Raw genomic sequence first — 17,670 nt, forward strand, 5'->3', positions numbered from 1 at the left:
CAGAATGACACCTAGTGGCCCATTCTGGTATAGGCGTTGGTAGAGAGGTAATCACTTGTTAACAGAATTAGAGAACTACGTTACTTTGCACATTTGAATTTTAGATTACTTTATATATAATTAACTATTACAAAACCTATGGTAAGAATAGCCATATAAATTAATGTATATATGAGAATCACTGCTTTAAACAATAGAAGTTTCCCTTTGAAATAAAAATTTACAAATTTTCACTATTTCACATGGTTTCCTATTTCATACGCCAAATCCATTTTATATTATTAGTTCCCTGCCCACCATATGTAGTTAGCAAATATGTCAGGAAGAAAAGTGACTAGAAATATTTCTGGTTTTGAAGGCAAACTTAAAGTTATGTCTTTGCTCCATCACTGTGTTTTAAACAAATTATTAAACTTCCTGAATCTCTGTATGACCAGCATTTGGAAGGAAATAAAATGTCTTGCATCACATACTGGGTCTTTAGAGAGTATAGAGAAAAAAATCATAGAAAGAAAAATACAAGTGAGATCAAGAATTCAGGAGCACTGGGTGCTGTATGTAAGTGTTGAATCATTAAATTGTACACTTGAAACAAATATTATACTGTATGTTAACTAACTTTGATTGAAATAAAAACTTAAGAAAAAAATTCAGAAGAGTGGAGCCACAGGTGATGAAAAGAAATGTGAAACACCCAGGATTCTCCCCCATCAAGACTCAGACAGATGATATTCTTTACTATGCATGGCATGGAGTTTTCTAATAATCTTAAGTAAACCTGAAAAAACTCAAGAGAATTTAACTAACATATAAATTATACATGTAAAGAACCTGACATATAATATATGCTACAGAAACTTTGGTTCTCTGTCTATATGTACAGGTCCATAAAAACGAACGGTAATAAATAAGTGGATTATTTGATTTTTGGTATCATGTACCTTGAAAAGCCAGAAAAGTAATGTAAAAAATTAAAATATCAAAGTACAAATTTTGGAAAATGATGGAAACCTTTTGGTGAGGAAAGTCAATCTTAGTTTCTCATTATAGAGCACACACACTTGTTAAAATATATAATTTAACAAGACTTTATTCAGCACTAGTGTAATAGGTGCCAAGACTATAACAAAACAGCAGAGAGATTGGGCTCAACTACAAATATAGCAAAGAAAACTGGATATTTGTAGCAAAGGAACAGTGAGGTGTCAGTGGATAAAACTACAAAGAGGAGACATCAAGGGTAGGGAGATTTTTGCTAAACCAACTAACAAGATTCTTGTTGAAGGCAAGCCAAGGTATCAAGGGTGGGGGATTCTTGCTAAACTAAGTTTGCGGGATTCTTACTACAACTGGAGTAGACAGGACAAAGACAAGACCTAAGGATAAAGCCTACTTGAAAAGATAGCTCAGAGGAGCCTGACTGAAGTTTGATCCAGAAGAGAGTCTTTGTCATAATCCTCAAAGACTGTCACTATGGATGATGTCTGAATGGATACTGCTCTAGATTTAAGGCCTCTTATGTGATACAGAAAATGACCGTGCATTTTACACTTATTTGTGAATGACCATATTTTAATTAAGAGAGTACTTTTAGGAAAAGGTGCATCAAAACTAAATAGTGAGAGAAAAATTTGCAATGTTAAATGGAAAAGCATCTCAGGTAAGCAGGAATGTGAAGAAACATGAAGACCTGAGTTTTGTCTCCAATCTCAGCCCCTATTTTAAGAAATTAGATACCACCAGTTTATATTGCACTATTGAAAATTATCCTACTTATAATTTTTTTTTAATCTTTATTTATTTTTGAGAGAGAGACACTGAGACAGAGCGCAAGTGGGGGAGGAACAGAGAGAAAGGGAGACAGAATCCAAAGCAGGATCCATGCTCTGAGCTGTCAGCACACAGCCCGATGCAGGGCTTGAGATCATGAACCGTGAGATCATGACATGAGCCCAAGTCAGAGGCTTAACCGACTCGGCCACCCAGGTGCCCCCCAAAATAACCTACTTATAAAAGGAAAGCTAATTTTATTTTCTATGGATCCTAAAATGTCAGGGTGACATCTGGTGGACAGAGTCCTAACATGTTTATGAAGGCAGTGTAAATTTCTACCTGGCTCCCCGCTTCTCAAAGTTGTGTAAGAATTGATATTTTATTTTATTTAAAAAAAAATTTTTTTCAATATATTAAATTTATTGTCAAATTGGTTCCATAAAACACCCAGTGCTTGGGGCGCCTGGGTGGCGCAGTCGGTTAAGCGTCCGACTTCAGCCAGGTCACGATCTCGCGGTCCGTGAGTTCGAGCCCCGCGTCGGGCTCTGGGCTGATGGCTCAGAGCCTGGAGCCTGTTTCCGATTCTGTGTCTCCCTCTCTCTCTGCCCCTCGCCCGTTCATGCTCTGTCTCTCTCTGTCCCAAAAATAAATAAACGTTGAAAAAAAAAATTTAAAAAAAAAAAAAAAACAAAAAAAAAAACACCCAGTGCTCATCCCAAAATGTGCCTTCCTCAATACCCATCACCCACCCTCCCCTCCCTCCCACCCCCCATCAACCAAGAGTTGATATTTTAAAAGGAAGTTGTGCCTTACCTGGGCAGAAATACAAGGTTTAGCCCCCCAATACAAACCATTCAAGATGGGTCCTCATAATTGAATGGCTGGATCTAGAGATTTCACAAATACTATCAATGCTCATTTCTATGAAGAAATATGGCTGTGAATGAAAAAAAAAATGATTTTGTATGTGTTTTGTCCTGTTAAAGGATAGTTGTTAAAAGAGGGTATAATTGGGACTCATGCAGATACAGAATGATCCTGGGTCAAAGATTTTACCTAACTCATTCACTAATGAGAAAACCAGTAAATTCTTGTAAACTATTCAAAGAAGAATTCAAAGGATACATGTGTATAGTCATAAAAGGAATGCCAAAATAAAATGGGTCAACAATTACATTCCACCAGATACAACTAATTTTCATTCCTGTGGACAATATCATCTGTATTATTATTAATTTTATATAACTCCATTGAGCTATAAAACAGTCAAATATATTGAAAGGCAGAGACAACTGGAATGAGTGTCCATTTCGAACTCTTTCATTAATTTTTCTGACATTCTTCAAACAATCAATAATTACTTATTAAACACCAATTATGCACAACACCAGAAAACTGAGGAGAAAGGAAAGTCGTATGCACTTAAGCAATATAAAATACATTTGATAAAATCAGGGTAATGCCTAAAGCAGACCTTTCGTAATTCTGATAGATCCTTTGTATCTATCAGATAGATAGACTGTAGATTCCTTTCTTCCTCACCTCTTTCCACAAATATTTATGGAGCAACTACTGTTGATATATGCTTTCTACGCACTTTCTAGGCACTAGGTATGAAATGTGAAAGAGAGACAGGTTCTTTTATCCAATGGCGTTTTCTTTCTAGTGAGGGAAGGTAGACAATTAACAGGCAACAAAAAATTCACGTCAATATTTCTTGTAACACCTTGATATTACAATTCTTGAAACTTTTCAAAACCAAAGACCTTCACCTTCATGCCATGGGAGTTCTCCCCCTATGGTGTATTCCAGAGCAATATAATGCAGGTTCTGCTGTCATTTTGATTGTGCTCAAATTTTGGCTCAATCTTTTGCTGGCCAGGTTAATCTAAGCAAATTTCTGAAATACACTGTGCCTCAGCTTTCCTTTCTGTTAAATGGATATAGTAGTATTTACTTCACAGGATTGTGATGAGAATTAAAGAGTTATTACAATATATCTTATGTCAAGAGTACCTGATACATAGTTGGTGCTCAATACTATTGTTACCAATAGTATTTAGTAATAATATTTCTTTTTAAAAATTTTTTTAAAATGTTTATTTATTTTTGAGAGAGACAGAGACAGAATGTGAGTGGGTTAGGGGCAGAGAGAGAGGGAGACACAGATTCTGAAGCAGGCTCCAGGCTCTGAGCTGTCAGCACAGAGCCCGATGCTGGGCTCGAAGTCACGAGCTGTGAGATCATGATCTGAGCCGAAGTTGGATGCTCAACCGACTAAGCCACCCAGGTGCCCCTAGTAATAATATTTCTATTGTTATTAGTATTATTACAACTTCGAATTTCATCACCTTTTGGAAATGATTGAGTCTTGCAATTTTTCACTCTTGATTCAATCTCATGTGAACAGGTTTGATTCATTCATTTTTTCAGTTAATTGAGCAACTATCATATGCACAGACAGTGCATTAAGCACTGCAGATCTAAAGATAAGGAAGATATTGAAATGCACAAAAATAAAATGCATGGCCAGTTCATAAAACTGCCAGTAGTTAAATGTGACCAGAGCACAAGGTGCAAGATGGGAAGGCTGAATGAAAGGTCTATGCAAGATGATTGATGTCAATTCAGAAAAAAAATCTTCCTAATCACTACAGGAGATTGAATACTTTTCAAAAAAAAGGGGGGGAGCCATGAGCTTTTTTAGCAGAAGAGGGACATAATCAAATTTTTGCCACAGAAAATCAATCTGGCACACGTGTGGATTGGAACTTAGAGAAGACAGCACAGAACACAGGATCCAGGTTAAGAAGTTGGCAAGGTAGTCCAGGTGAGAAAAGAAGTAGGCAGTGGCATGAGGGGGAGAGAGAAGGAGACAAATCTTAGAGACCTCTATAAAAGGTGCATATCTCCAAACCTCACCAACCTGTGAGGAAAGATTGAGCCACACCAACTCATATTCTAATCTTGCTCCAAGCCTCACCTGCTCAAAGACTTCCACTTTTTCTTGTACGTATTCCCAAAGTATTTCTGAAAGTTTGAGAACAACAAACATTTCAGGGTGCCATGTGCCACCAGCATCTTCTGTTCTGAAATCCAGAAACTTGCTCATTTTCCCTGGCCACCAGTGCTCTCAGTCTTAAAGTGCAGCAGAAGCCCCACAATATCTTACAAAATGAGAAGGGGTGTCCAACGAACATCCCTCCAACTCTTGTTGTATTTAATTGCAGAGTGTCCAAAACAGGGTATTTTGAACAAAGATGTGCTATAGGTGTATGAGAGAGGTCCCCAGGACACATGCCATCCATTTTTCCCCAGGAAGTACTTGCTACTGAGATAGCTGGATTGCCATGACTCCACAAAGCAGTCACTGCCTTGCACAACTCCAACCTTCAGTCCCTGTTGCTAAGTCAAAAGGCTCATGCTAGATACCTTCTCTGCTTAGAATAAATTATTTCTGTAGGTACTCTCTACCTGCACTCTGTCCATCCGGCAACTCCTAACGTGGGGAGAGTTCTCAGCACTCATGGAAATCTGGCAATCAGAACAATTAGAGGTTGAGGAGACAAGGGAAGAAGTAGCTCTATGCACCAGCCACATTAGAATCCAGGTCCAATCCAGCTAAAATTCCAGTTGTATTCCAGATAATACAGTAACCAAGCAAATGTAGAATGGGAGGGAAAGACAATAGGCAAGGATGACTATGAGGTATCTGACTTAGAGATCTAAAAGCTCTCATTCACACACAAAAATAGGGGATCCAGGAGAAGCAGATATTTATGTAAAAAGGACAGACTCAGTTTGGGACATGTTTTATGGAGCAGAACATTTAAGCAGAGGCATCTAAAGGATAAAAAGTCCTCCAACCACATTGTATGTATTGGGAAACATTTAAAAGTACATCAGGGGAACATGTACTGGGGGCCAGATAGTTCTTTTTTTAATAGATTCCCTCAGATGATTCAGAAGTCTGGAAAACCTCTAGGGAAACATTGGCTAGGTCCTGAGACCTTAGTGAAAAATCATTTACTGTATATCTTAGAAGGCTGACTCTGTTTTGGCAAAGCTGCTGGCTGACTTGGTAATGTAACTTGGGGTTTACAGGAGAGGTCTTTACTTGCAAATATCTATCGCCTTATTAATTGAATTTCAATATATTGTTATTAATTAATTAATTAATTAATGGTTTTTAATCTTTGAAAAGCCCTCATAACATTCACCAAAATAGCAACAGGGGTTGTCTCTGGGAGAGGGTGCTTCAGGTAAGATTTGTAGTTTCAAGCACTAGAAAAAAAATTCTGGTTGTTTTAAACAAAAAAGACACTGATTTTAAAAGATCTTAGTTCACAGAATCTTAAGGGTGGGGAGTATATAGGGCCCTAGAGGTGAACTGAGGATGCCAGGAGCAGTGTAAAAAATCACCCAGAAACCAGTTCGGTGAAGTCCCCACACCACAGGCATTGTCTGAAAAGTCCCTCAATGTAATGAAACATATCAATGTATAGACCTGAGACACTCAGTAAACCCCAGTACCCCATTAAACTTCATGGTGGACAGAGGGCTGTCTTTACCAGTGTCCCTGTATCACTGACATTTTTGCCTCAGAAGTAAAAGGAGCTGAAACTCTGAGGCTGGACCTCCTACCAGTGTGGATTCTTTCCCATCTCTGCTTTTTTTGTGTCTTCAGATCTCCATCTAGGGCACAGCCTCAGTCTTGTGTCCACACCCCAGCTGAAAGGGGAGACTGGGAAACCAGCATTTCTACCTCTACAGTGAAGGAGGTCCAGAAGTTAGCCAACAGGAATAAAAAATGGTCAAAACAGGGGTACTTTATATGATTTTTTCTTCTTTATGTTTTTCCATATGTCCTACTTTTTTTTAATGCTTACTTTTATTTTTATGTTGACAGAGACAGAGAAAGAGAGAGGTAGTAGGGAAGGGGAAGAGAGAGGGAGAGAAAGAATCCCAAGCAGGCTCTGCAATGTCAGCACAGAGCCCCACACGGGTCTACATCTCACGAACCTTGAGATCATGACCTGAGCTGGAATGAAGAGTCGATGTTTAACCAACTGAGCCAGCCAGGCGCCCCTGTCCTACATTTTTTCAAATGAATAGTGTTACACAGTCAGGAAAAAAAAAATGAAAAGTAAACTTTTTTCACTGGAGTTGTTTTCAATTCTCTTAACCACAACTGTCTGGTGTCACTTCCCCCTCTAGTGAAGACAAAGAGAATATACACAGGTGGATGACACTTCTTCTGATCTTTTGGAGAACAGAGTTCTAGAGTTAAATTTACTACCACTCCACTTTATAGATAAGGAAACTGGAGGTGAGAGATAAGACACATGATATATCAAAGTCATGTGTAAAATTAATGGGAGACTCAGCCCTACAATCAGGATATCTTGATAGAGACTTCTATTTTATTCACTCCCATAAATTATAAAGGGCAACATGATGGCATGATTTGAGGGGCATTCAGAAGCCCTGCATCAACCTCTGGTTTTTTAATAGAGAAGAAAAATGAGCTCTGGCTAAACAGTGTGCTGTGTCCAGCAATTAGCCCCTCTGTTGGCTGTGCAAACATGGGCAAGTAACAACCTCTCTTTACGTCAGTTTTTCTGTTGACAAATGGAAACGATAATAGCAGTTTCCATAGGGGCTGTTTGTAAGAAATAAATGAGTTAGTATTTGCAAATAACTTAGAAAAGTTCCTGGTACTTAATAAACAGTAAATAAGTGCTTATGGAATAAAAAAAATGAGTAAGAAACAGGGCAGAGTTCTCATTTTAAAGTAGGCTCAACTTGGGGCACTTGGGTGGCTCACTCGGTTAAGTGACTGACTGTTGGTTTTGGCTCACGTCATGATCTCATGGTTAGCCGGCTTGAGCCCCCATCAGGTTCTGTGCTGACAGTGCAGAGCCTACTTGGGAATTCTCTTTCTCCCCCTCTCTCTGTTCTTCCTCTGTTTGCTGTCTCTTTCTGTCTCAAAATAAATAAATAAGCAAAAAAAAAAAAAATTTTTAAGTAGGCTAAACTTTGCTGAACTTCCGAAAGACTTCATTGACTGATTCTTTTATCTGATAATGGTAGAGTAGCTTGGATAGACCAAAGATTAAAGGTCCACAGATTAAAGTTTAAAATTTTAACTAAACTATTTATGGGGCGCCTGGGTGGCGCAGTCGGTTGGGCGTCCGACTTCAGCCAGGTCACGATCTCGCGGTCTGTGAGTTCGAGCCCCGCGTCAGGCTCTGGGCTGATGGCTCGGAGCCTGGAGCCTGTTTCCGATTCTGTGTCTCCCTCTCTCTCTGCCCCTCCCCTGCTCATGCTCTGTCTCTCTCTGTCCCAAAAATAAATAAACGTTGAAAAAAAAAATTTAAACTATTTAAGTAGAAAGCCCATTTGGAGACACTGGAGAGCAATCAAAAGCAGGTAGAAACTGGAAGAAAATCTACTCTGACAAAACAGGAATTGTACCTAGTGACACTGGGGAATTTGTAGCTTCTTGCCTTGGGACAATTCCCAATCTGCACAGCAGCTCGGGGCATCAAAATGCCAAAGCCTTACTGATCTGAAGGAGAGGAGGCCAGAGTTCAGGGTTTGGAGGGCAAACAGAAAGCTACAGAAGAGAGCTTGGAAGGGAAGAATCACATAGAGAATGAGTCCCAAAATAAGCAACCAATATTGACCTGAAGTGTTGGCTGACCACTAAACTAATATTCACAGGGGAGACCATGAAGGAACTAGTAAAAACAAAACAAACAAAAAAAAAAAACCAAACAACTCTCCCCAGACAAAACAAAATCCCAGAGTCTGAAAATCACAGATCTGAGGGAAATGTCAGTTACTGACTGCAGAGGGGACAGAGTAGGAGTATGAATCTGAGTAAGCTAAGTTAAGTGCTGCCCAAAATAAAAGTCACTCTTCCACGTGTCTACTATACAAAGTATCCAGTCAAAGCTCAGTAGGCATGCAAAAAAAAAACAGAAACATGTGACCTATACTCAAGAACAAAGGTCAAGACCACTTTGAGATGACACAAACGGTACCATCAGCAGAGAAGTGTTTTTATTTTTCTTGAAGTAACTCATAAATAAAAGGAAACTTTGAATAAAAATTGCCTCTCTTGGCTGTAACAGTTTCTCAGACTTTCCTTGTTTTTACAAACTTGCCAGTTTTGAGGAGTACTGGTCAGGTACATTGTGGGATGCTCCTTTATTAGAAATTATGTAAGTTTTGATCATGATTAGGCAAGGGTTATACGTTTTGAGGAAAAAAAGGTTTTCCAGAAATTTTCTAGCTTTATGTTTTACATTTAGGTCTATGATCCATTTTAAGTTAATTTTTTGTGAAACATGCAATGTCTGTGTCTAGCTTATTTTGCATGTGAGTGTCGACTTGCCCCAGTACCATTTGTTGAAAAGATTATCCTTTACCCCTTGAATTGTCTTTGCCTCTTTGTAAAAGATCAGTTGACAATATTTTGTGGGTCTATTTCTTGGTTCTCTATACTCATCGACTGATCTATTTATTTATGCTTTCACTAACACTACTAGGCTTATAATAAGTCTTGAAGTTGGATAGTGTCAGTTCTCCAATTTTGTTCTTCTTTAGTATTGCACTGGCTATTCTGGGTCTTCCCTCTCAATATAAACTTTAGAATCAGTTTGCCAATGTCCACAAAAATAACTTGCTAAAATTTTAGTTGGGATTAAATTGAATCTATAGATCAAGTTGAGAAGAACTGACATCTTAACAATATTGTTTTCCTATTAATAAACATGAAACATCTCTCCATTTATTTAGATCTTTGATGTCTTTCATAAAAGTTCTGTAGATTTTTTTCATTTATATCTCATACATATTTTGCTATTTGTATGCCAATTACTTAATTTTATTCATTTATTTTGGTGCTAATGGAAACAGCATTGTATTTTTTATTTCAAATCCTACCTATTTGTTGCTCATATATGGGAAAGCAATTGACTTTTATCTATTAGTCTTGAGTCCTATGACCTTGCTGTAATCACTTAGTTCTAGGATTTTTTTAATCTTTTCATTGATGCATTGTGACTTTTTAAGCAGAAAATTATATCATCTGCAAACCAAAACTGTTTTATTCCTTCTACTCTATATAGTGCTTATTTCCTTTTCTTATCGTACTAGCTATGACTTCCAGCACAATGTTGAACAGGAGTGGTGAGAAGAGACATGCTTGCCTTATTACTAATTTTAGGGGAAAGCATTCAGATTATCACCAATAAGTGCGATGTTAAATGCAGGGTTTTTAGATATTCTTTACCAAGTTGAGAAAACTCCCTCAAGGCTAGTTTTAGAAGTTTTACCATGAATGGGTATAAGATTTTGTCAAATGTTTCTTCTGGATCATCGATATGATAATAACATTTTTCTTCTTTTGCCTGCTGATAGGATGGATTGCATTAATTGATATTTGAACGTTGAACTAGCCTTGAATAATTGGAATACATCCTGCTTAGTTATGATGTACAATTATCCTTATACATTGTTAGATCCAATTTTCTAGTTAAATTTTTTTTTCAATATTTATTTATTTTTGAGAGAGAGAGAGAGAGAGAGAGAGAAAGGGAGAGAGAGAGAGAGAGAGAGAGAGAGAGAGAGAGAGAGAACAGGGGAGGGGAACAGACAGGGAGACAGACTCCGAAGCAGGCCCCAGGCTCTGAGCTGTCAGCACAGAGCTATCGCGGGGCTCAAACTTGACCTCAGCCATGACCTCAGCCGCTTAACTGACTGAGCCACCCAGGTGCCCTGAATTTGCTAATATTTTGTTGAGGATTTTTACATCTACGATTATGAGAAATATTTGTCTGCAATTTTCTTTTTGTAATATCATTATGTGGTTTTGATATTAGGATAATGCTGGCCTTATAGAATGAACTAAGAATTATTCCTTCTGCTGCTTATTTCTGAAAGAGAATGTAGAGACTTGGTATCATTTCTTCCTTAAATAGTTGGTAGGATGATTCATCAGTGAAACCAACTGGGCCTGGTGCCTTCCTTTTTGAAGGTTATAAATTCTCGATACAATTACTTCAACATAGGCCTATTTAGATTATCTATTCTGAGCTTTGCGCAGTGGTAGTATCGTAGCCAATGAGGTTTATCCGAGGCGCGATTATTGCTAATAGATTATCTATTCTGTGGTGTGTGCATATTGGTAGTTTGTGTTGAAGAAAATCAGAATATGTCACCCTAAAACATATCTCTTTGACCTAAGAATTATTTTGAGCTAAAGGCAATTAAGCAGTAAACAGGAAAAGCTCTCTTTTTCTCCCTAAATGTAGGATATATATTTTCTTTTTTTGAAGGTGAACAGAGACTCTGATCAGCTCAGAATGGCAGCAAAGAAGTCAGAAGAAAAACCTTACTCTATTAGTTTCCCCTCATATATTTGCCTTCCTATGGTTTGCCACCCTGGAAGCATAAGACTATTTTTCTTTGTCTTGTCACTCTTCTAAAAACTGTATTGTTTTTTGGATAAGATGCTATATAAGTTGGAGTTCTAAATCATTTCTTTAAATTACTCATCTCTGAGTTTCTTCCTTGTAAATATGAGGTATAGAGGTTCAAAAACTTACTGCTTTTCTCTTGTGTTTTGTTACAGAGCTCCAGTTGAGACCCCAAATGAGTAGAAGAAGAAGTAGTTTTTTCCTCTCCTATAGTATTTTTCAAGTAATCGATCCATTTCATCTAAGTATTCAAAATTGTAGGCATAGAGTTGTTCATAATATTTATTATCCATTTAATGTCCATGATATCAGTAGTGATACCACCTCTTTCATTCTGATATTAGTAATTTGTATCATTTTTTTTCTTGTTTACTCTGGATGGCTAGAGGTTTATAAATTTTCCAAAGAAATTTTTCCAAAGAAGCAGCTTTTAGTTTATTTAAAAATTTTCATTAAATTAACATTTTCAATTTCAATTTGATATCTGCTTTAATTTTTATTATTTCTTGCCTTCTACTTAGATTAGGCTTATATTATTCTTCTTTCTATACTTTCTTAATGTGGAAGTTTAAATTGATTTTAGATATATCTTATTTTCTAGTATATGTGCATTTGGTGCTATAATTTCCCTCTAAGTATTGCTCTTCCTGTAACCCACAAATTTTTATAAGTTGTATTTTTATTTTCATTTAGTCCAAAATATTTTACCATCTCTAAGACATTTCTTTGATATGTTATTTATTTATGTATTGTGTAACCTATATTTGTATTTTTTTAAATTGATTTCCAGTTTGATTCCATTTGGTCTGAGAACACATTTTGGATAATTTCTATTATTTAAAATTTTAAAGTGTATATTATGGTCTAGAACATAACCCATTTTGGTGAATGTTCCATGAGCTTGAGAATATGTATATGCTGATATTAGAGTAAATACTCTATAAATATCATTTGGATGCAGTTGATTGATGGTGTTGTATAGTTCAATCCTACCCTTATTGATTTTCTGCCTGTTGGATGTATCAATTACTGAAAAAAGGATGTTGAAGTTGTTCATAGAATTTTGAATGTCTATATTTGCTTGCAATCGTAACAATTTTGCCTTATGTATTTTGATGCTCTTTTGTAAGAAGCAAACATTTTAAGTATTATGTCATCTTAGAAAAATTGAATGATTTATCATTATGTAATGCCCTCTTTATTCCTGGTAATTTTCCTTGTTCTTAAGTCTGGATTGTCTGAAATTAACCTAACTATTCCATCTTTCTTTTGATTAGTGTTGTCATGATAGGTCCTTTCACATTCTTTATTTTTAACCTATCTGTACCTCTTTCATTGAAGTGAGTTTCTTATAGACAACATATAGTTGGGCCTTGTGTTTTTATCTACCACAAAAGTCTCTGTCATTTAATTGATGTATTTAGAACATTCACATTTAAAATGACTATTGATACAATTGAATTAATATATGCCATGTTTTGGGGCACCTGGGTGGCTCAGTCGGTTAAACCTCTGACTTCGGCTCAGGTCATGATCTCACAGTTCATGAGTTCAAGCCCCACGTCAGGCTCTGTGCTGACAGCTCAGAGCCTGGAGTCCGCTTCAGAGTCTGTGTCCCCCTCTCTCTCTGCCCCTCCCTTGCTAGTACTCTGTCTCTTTCTTTCTCTCAAAAATAAAGACATACAAAAAATTAAAATATATATATGCCATATTTTTAACTGTTTTCTATACATCCCAATTGTGCTTTGCTCCTTTTTTAAAATCTCTTTTTCTCATTTCTCTATTTTTAATTGAATATTTCACATGATTCCATTTTCTCTGCTCTGTTAGCAAATAAATTACACTTCTTTTTTCGCCTTTTTTTAGTGGTTACCCTACAGTGTATAATATACATATACTTACAGCTCATCTGAGTTTACTTTTCAAATAATATGTCACTTCACAGGTTGTGAAGGTACCATATAAAAGTATTCCCAAGTCCTCCCTTCCATCCCTTGTAACATTGCTGTCATTCATTTTACTTACCCATATGCCATGATCATCTAACGTTGCTACAATTATTACTTTGAACAATTGTTAACACAATTAAGAATAAGACATTTTTTTCAATTACTGTTTTTTCATTTCCAATGCACTGTTTCTTCATGTAGATCTGAGTTTCTGACCTGTACCATTTTCTTTTCCTCTGAAGGACTTCTTTAACAGTTCTTACAGGGCAGGTATACTATTGACAAATTCCCTTAGCTTTTAGTTTTCTGAGAAAGTACTGGTTTCTCTCATTTTTGAAGGTAAATTTGTTGAACACAGCATTTCAAGTTGGTGTTTTTTATTCATTCAACATGGTAAATATTTTATTCTAATCTCTTTCTGCGTGTATGGATTCTGGCTCATGCCACTGTGATTTTTATTACTGTTTATTTAATGGTATTTGCTTTCTTCTGACTTCTTTCAAAATTTTCTCATCTTTGATTTTAGGCCTTGTGAATATGATCTGTCGTGTGTGTGTGTGTGTGTGTGTGTGTGTGTGTGTGTGTGTGTCTTGCTTAGTGTTCTCTAAGTTTCCTGGATCTGTAGTTGTTTTTTGTTATTAATTTCAAAAACCTCAACCATTCCTTCAAGTATTTCTTCTGCTCTTTTCTCTCTTCTCTTTTTAGTATTCCAATTATGTATATGTTATATGACTTATAATTTTCCCATAGCTCTTGAATATTTTGTTCTTTTATTACTTTTTTCTTTGCATTTCAGTTTGGAAAATTTTACTGATTTATCTTCAAGCTCACTGATTCTTTCCTTGGCTATGTCCAGTCAGGTGAAGCCATAAAGGGTATTCTTCATTTCTGTCACAGTGTTTTTGGTTTTTAATATTCCTTTTTGATTTTTACTTAGTTTCTCTTTACTTACATTACTCATCTTTTTTTTTTTTCATGCTGTCCTTCTCCCACTGGACCACTTCACATATTAATCACTGAATCATAGTTGTTTTAAATTCCCTATCTGATATTTCTAAAATTTGTGCTACATTGGAGCCTGGCTCTGATGCTTGCTTTGTTTCTTTAGACTGTTCTTTTTCTTGCCTTTTAGAATGCCTTGCACACACGCACAGTATGGCACATCCCTAGGTCCTCACATTCGGACTCCTACTCACAGTGGCCACCATGACAGTGGCCACAGCTCAGAAAGAATGTGTCTGTGAAAACTACAAACTGCCCAGACTGGTCTTTGAACACACATGGTCAGTGTGAGTGTGCTTCAACTGATACACAAAATTCCGTTATTCGCTCAAAACTGGCAACGAAATGTTTGGTGATGAAGGCAGAAATGACTGGCTCAAAGTCTGGGAGAAGAGCAAGGCCTGAGAGGGCTTTCCAGAATAACAATGGGCTCTATGATCCTGACAGTGATGAGAAGGAGCTCTTTAAAGCCAAGCAGTACAATGGCACCACCATGTGCTGGAATGTGAACACTGTTGAGGTCAGAAGAACTGAGAAGTTCTACTCCGAACGAGTGAGGACCTACTGGATCATCACTGAACTAAAATACAAACAAGAGAAACACCTCAAGATGTTCAAAGTTTGAAGACTATGTATGCTTAAGGAAGCAATCCCAACTCACTATCTACTGGATCCAAAATACATCAAAAATATTCTGTGTGAGAATGATCTTATCACTATTGATCTGATGCAAAATTCATCTCAGAAAACTCAGAATGAGTTTTCTCATTCTCATCTCATAGCTGACATGGCTTATTATTTTGAAAAAAAATGTTACAAATTAATCTTTGTTCCATTCCAATAGAATGGGCCGGAGGGTAAATGGGCAACAATTGGATCTGGATCCTGGTCAAACTGAAATTTACTATATGGATGAAAAACCACCTGAATTTTCAATGCAAGAACTACAAGCTGGTATTATTGCTGTCACTGTGATTGTGAAATTAGCAGTTATTGCTGGACTCGTGCTGGTTATTTTCAGAAAGAACAGAATGGCAAAGTATGAGAAGGCTGAGATAAAGGAGACAGGTGAGATGCACAGGGAACTCAATTCATAATGACTATAATTTGAAGAGTAACTACGAGAAGGTAAATTAGCAAGCAGATTACACGTGTATGAGCACAGGACAAAGAGATCTTTGAGGACTACTGTTTTGTTAGTTGACATCTTCTATTTGTAACGGTATTTATAACAGTAAAACCTGTACTCAAAATATAAGGAGTTTCAAATCAACGTTACCAATCTTAAAAATTGACAAGTATCATATATATGCAGATCTGATAGAAAACCCAGAACGGACAGCATAGTTAAAATTATTTATGTCTAACATTGAGGTGTATTGCCTTAAATTGCTTAAATTGTCTTAAATATGCTTCCACAATACAGTTTGAATGACTCCTCTCATCCGTTTGTGATTGAAAGCTGCCTTTCTATTTACTTTGAGTCTTATACATATAAACTTTTTTTAATTGTGAAATTAAAACATTTTAAAGCTGAAAAATAAGAATGCCTTGCAATTTCTTGTTGAAAGCAGGACATGATACACTGAGTAATGGGAATTGAAATAAACAGGGCTGTTGTGTGAGGTTTTACGTTGATCTAGCAAGTTGGATTGTGCTGAAGGTTTGCTGTAGTTGCAGCTGACAAAGCTTTGATTTTTTTCTTGTGTCTTCTAAGTTCCCTTCTTTTTTGGGGGAGAGGTGGTTCTTTAAGTACAATTTCTTAAATCGAGTCTGTGTCTTGCAGCTTTCTCAGTTGTAATCCACCGTTATTATACTGACATCCTGTTGATGTGATGATAAGGTATGGGAAGGGGGAGTGTTCGATAATCTTATATGTCAGGCTTTTACTCCTTTAAGGGTCTTTTAACAGTGTATGTCCCTGGGCTGTGACCTTCATAAATGTTCCTTAGCTTCTTTTTTTTTCTCCTTTTAGGTGAGGCAGAAAAGCCAGAGGGGCTAAAGTTGGCTTATTATTTCCTTGCCCGTGGGTCGAGTATTTTATTTTGTTTCAATTAAGGAGGACAGCCCTTTGTCATGAAGTCTACTCTGGGAGTATTTCAAATGGTTGCTTTTCCCAGGAGCATAATTCAAAATTATTAATTTTTCCTTATCCTACCCAAAAGGTTGTGTCCCCCCCCCCAGACCTATACCTAGAAACTCTGGTAGAATTCTGGAAGTAAAACTTCTAAAAGTATGGGGACCCTCTAAGCCTGGGACCATGGCACTTTCTCACTCTTGACCTTGTCCACAGAAGCCTTCGGGAATTCATCAAACTTATTTAAATGCTTTTAACTTCTTATGGCTTTAGTGCTTTTTGCTCCATGTCAGCTGATCTTGGCTAAGTTTCTCTGTATTCACCTATCTCTCCAGATTTGGGGGTGGCAGTTGCCCCATAACCTCAGTTCTCTAATGGGTCTTTTTTCAACATTATTTTCTTATTTTAAGAATGAGAGTGATGATTTCCTAGATCTTTCCTGGTCAGAACTGAAACCCAAAGTCTGTTACATATCTTTTAATCTTTAAATTTTCTCTCACAGTTTTTCTTCCCTCATAATTTTTATTTGTGGAAGATTTGTTGTAGATTTCCACCTTTTAAACTTTGCTGATTGTTTCCCTCTGCGGACTTTTCATACATTCTCCTGGCTCTTATATTTTCTGGAAAGCTAAAGGCTTGATCAGACTCAGCCCAGATTTATGGCATGACTATTCTATAGGAGTGTTGGGTAGTTCCATTAGGAAGCACATAATATCTAGTTGTTTCTCTTTTTGTTACATCAAGAACGGGCAGTGGGTTTGCAGTTACCAGCCTGCTCTACCATTACAAAGCTCCCTATAAGAAATTCACCTAATAGTTTTAATAGCCACTGATGATCATGGCCTAAATCCATTATTTCATTAGGAGTTCGATGGTGATATTCTAATTCTACCATTGCTTCCCTATTTATTCACTAGAATTCTTTTAGAAGGTCTACCCTAATTAACTATTTGGCACCCTTAAATACTATTGATACAAGAAATGTGATACAAATGCTTGCTTGTTTCACCTCATTTACCAGTTTTCAGAATAAAGTGTTGGTTCCATAGCATATTCAAAGGTGACTAATGAGAATTTTTGTGTGCAAGTATCATTAAGAACTAATGGATTTTAATATATTTTATGTGTCTCAATCCATTATCATTATTATTCTTTTTGTTGCCAATATTATCCCATCTTTGGCAAGTGCAAACCCCTGCAAATTGCCTCTGGTGTCCATTAGACATGAACCCAGTTGTCTCTAATAACTCCCCTATCCTTCAATATGCCAAGATATTCTAGACACATTTAGTGCATTTCCTGGCCTAGAATTGGTATCAGCCATATCTCCAAAGATCTCCTCACTCTCCAAGCTCTACACTCTTAATACAAACCACAGTTG

General features: G+C 36.8%; 2 pseudogenes; both read left to right on the top strand.

Moving 5' to 3' along the window:
- Window positions 1–10,876: 10,876 nt before the first annotated feature.
- On the top strand, window positions 10,877–11,038 carry LOC115517298 (annotated as a pseudogene).
- A 3,327-nt stretch (window positions 11,039–14,365) lies between these two features.
- Window positions 14,366–15,328, top strand: LOC115517138 (annotated as a pseudogene).
- The last annotated feature ends 2,342 nt before the right edge of the window (window positions 15,329–17,670 follow it).

The sequence above is a fragment of the Lynx canadensis genome, chromosome B3, assembly GCF_007474595.2.
Source record: "Lynx canadensis isolate LIC74 chromosome B3, mLynCan4.pri.v2, whole genome shotgun sequence".
Taxonomy (NCBI): Eukaryota; Metazoa; Chordata; class Mammalia; order Carnivora; family Felidae; genus Lynx; species Lynx canadensis.